This window comes from Chrysochloris asiatica, unplaced genomic scaffold (genome assembly GCF_000296735.1).
Source record: "Chrysochloris asiatica unplaced genomic scaffold, ChrAsi1.0 scaffold00162, whole genome shotgun sequence".
Taxonomy (NCBI): domain Eukaryota; kingdom Metazoa; phylum Chordata; class Mammalia; order Afrosoricida; family Chrysochloridae; genus Chrysochloris; species Chrysochloris asiatica.
Genome location: NW_006408680.1, coordinates 4,521,317 through 4,524,664, shown reverse-complemented (window position 1 = coordinate 4,524,664; position 3,348 = coordinate 4,521,317). Strand labels below are relative to the sequence as shown.

Here is a 3,348-nt window from a genome sequence, read left to right as displayed (position 1 = left end):
CTAAGGGTTGGAAATGACTCGACAGCTCATAACAGCAACAACAATGGAATGCATAAATCCTCAAACAATATCATTAATATCACATGCAAGTAAAGACTTGCTAAAGATAACTAAAAACTGGTTGCAACAGTACATAGATAGTGAAATGCTAGAAATTCAAGCTGGCTTCAGAAGAGCACGTGGAACTAAGAATATCACTGCTGATGTCAAATGGATCTTGACTGAAAGCAAAGAATATCAGAAAGATGTTTACTTGTGCTTTATAGACATTGCAGAAGCATTCAACTAAGTAGATCATGACAAACTGTATAACGTTGTGAAGAATTGGTGTTTCAGAACACTCATGAGGAACTTGTATATATACTAAGAGACAGGGCTAGAACAGAGCAAAGGTATACTGAATGGTTTAAGATCAGGAATGGTGTGTTCCCAGGTTGTATCTTTTAACCATATTTATTTCATGTGTATGCTGAGCTAATTATCAAAGAAGTTTAATTATATGAAGAGGAATGTGGCATCAGTATTGAAGGATGATTCAACAGCAACCTGCAATAGGCAGATAACACAACCTTGCTTGCTGAAAGGGAAGAGAACTTGAAATTCCTACTGATGAAGATGACCTTTCAGTATGGATTGAACCTCAGAAAACAGAAAAACCTCACAAAAAACCTCACAACTGTACCATGATGATAAATGGAGAAAAGATTGAAGTTGTCAAAGACTTCATTTTGCTTGGATCCACAATCAACACTCATGGAAGCAGCAGTCAAGAAGTCAAATGAAATGTTGCATTATGCAAATCTGATGTATAAGACCTCTTTAAATTGCTCAAAAGCAAAGGTACCAGTTTGAGGTCTAAGGTATGCCTGACCCTAGACATAGTATTCTTAATAGCCTAATATACATGTGAAGTTGGACAATGACTATGGTAGACAGTGGAAGAATCGATCCATTTGAGTTATGGTGTTGGAGAAGAATATTAAAGCTACCATGGATTGCTAGAAGAACAAACAAATCTGTCTTGGAATACGTGCTCCTTAGAAGCCAGGATGACCAGACTTTGTTGCTCATATTTCAGGCATGCTATCAGGAGGGATCAGTCCCTGGAGAAGGGCATCATGCTTGGTAAAGTGGAGGGTCAGTGAAAAAGTTGTGGTTTGATTCAGTGGCAGTAGCATGGGCTCAGGTGTATCAAAAATTATCAGATGATGCAGGACTGGGCAGTGTTTCATTGTGTTTTGCATAAGCTTGCTGTGACTCGGATCCCACTTAAGGGCATCTAGCAACACAAACAAATACACCTGTTCTTGCAGTTCAGGTAAAAACCTTCAGGAGAAAAATCTAGGTAAATTGTTTTCATTTAATTGAGTTAATTGCATATGTCTGTTTGTGTGTATGTGTGTGTGTTGTGCCTTATTAAAAATTATCTATAGTAGTAGAATTTATACATAATAAGTTTTGTATTTAAATTTAAATTAAATTCAATGAGTTTTGAAAGTGTTTACAATTGTATAACTCTTGCCATAATCACGAAATAGGACATTTCCATCAATCAAAAAACAAACAAAACAAAAAAAAAACCTTTGGAGTTTTCATCTTACTTCACCTCTGGGCCATGAAAAGTCTGCCTATCTTCGATGTCATTTTAATGTTGCTTATAATTTAGTTTGTGTCTAGCACTCTTTCCAATCACCAGTAATTATTATTCATCTTTGTTGCATGTGTGATCAAGTTCAGGCTTAGAAGTTGGTAAAAATATTCAATAACTATACTGCAAGCCTAAGACTTGATCAAACATGCACTCTAAGAGCATTGATAGCCGTACATTGTACCAGACAAAACTGTTGCAAATATATTGCTGAGGTACACCTGACCCAGACAATGTTGTTATTGTTAGGTGCCGATGAGTCAGTTCTGACCCATAGTGACCCTACGTACAATGGAACGAAACACCACCTGATCCTGTGCCATACTCACAACTGAAGCTAAGCCATGAAAAGAACATGGTATGGGATTTTCAATTGCCTCATATGCATATGAAAGCTGGACAATTAATTAGGAAAACAGAAGAAGAATTGATGCCTTTGAATTATGGTGCAAGTGAGGAAGATTGAATATACCATGGACTTCCCGAAGAACAAATTTGTCTTAGAAGTATAGCCAGAAGGCTCCTTAGAAGCCAGGAGGGTAAACCGTTGACTCATTTGATTTGGGCTGTAAGGAGGGCCCAGCCACTGGAGAAGGACATGAGGCTTGATAAAATAAAAGTTTAATGCAAAATGAGGAGGCTCCTCAGTGGGCTAGATTGGCACAGTGTCTGTAGCAGTGGGTTCATAATAGCAATGATTGTGAGGAGGGTACAGACCACGCGGTGTTTACTTCTGTTGTATGCAGGGTCACTATGAGTGGAAATGGGTTCAATCACACCTAACAACAGCAACAACATATCTTCCTGTTCCTGTTATTTTGCCCCTGCCTAGGAGGTGAATAGTCTTTATTTTCCTCTGCTCTCCTCTCCATCTGAAATGGGTTTTCAACAACGTCTCCAGGTGATATTCTGGATTCCCACTTTTCTGCAGATTAAGAGTTTTGGTACTGAGGGTAGATGGCATGGCAGTCGAGACAGAATTTTACTGGGGGTCTCATCTTCCACCTTCCAGTTAAAAGTGCTCTCGGGCTATAGGCTGGGTTGATGTCCTTTTTGTACACTAACCTTTTTATTCTGAAGTGGAACCAGGGCAGGCAAGTCTGGATGGCAGAGGGTGAAGCTAGGAGCCACATAGCCTTCTCTCTAGCCCCTGAAAACTAATTGAATTTGCCATGCTGAATTTCAAATGTTTTGAGACTCTTGTGGTGTAGTGGCTTGCATCCTGTGCTTGCTTCTATGTACAAGGTCAGCAGTTCACACCCACCAGCCACTCGTTGGGAGAAGGGAGAGGTTATAAACTCCCATAAAGAATCTGTAGTGAACAATTCTGCTCTGTCGTAGATGGTCACCGTGAGTTGGAATAGGGTTTGTTTGAGTTGTTGTTTAGCGCTCTAGAGTGGATTCTGACTCATACTGACCCCTTGTGACAGGTAGAACTGTCCCATATGGTTTCATAGGGTGTCATCTGTACAGGAGGTTTTGAGTGATTTGAACCACCAACCTTTCAGTTACCATTGCATTACCATGACTCTTGTTCTGGAACTGTTGACCCATTTATTTCTTCAATATTCTTCTTTCAAATGGAAATGCCTGTCTTATTCTTATTTCACAATTATCTGCTTCCAAAACACAAAATTCCTATTTTGTTTTGGAAGCAGATAATTTATATTCTAGGTTCACAGTGTAAAAATGGAGGGCAA

General features: G+C 39.2%; 1 protein-coding gene across 1 annotated transcript in view; it reads left to right on the top strand.

Annotated features, from left to right (window-relative positions):
- The window catches only part of LOC102838645 (chromosome unknown open reading frame, human C6orf118), a 209,448-nt gene that overhangs the window by 199,408 nt on the left and 6,692 nt on the right, over positions 1–3,348 (top strand). The gene's annotated exons all lie outside the window — the stretch shown is intronic.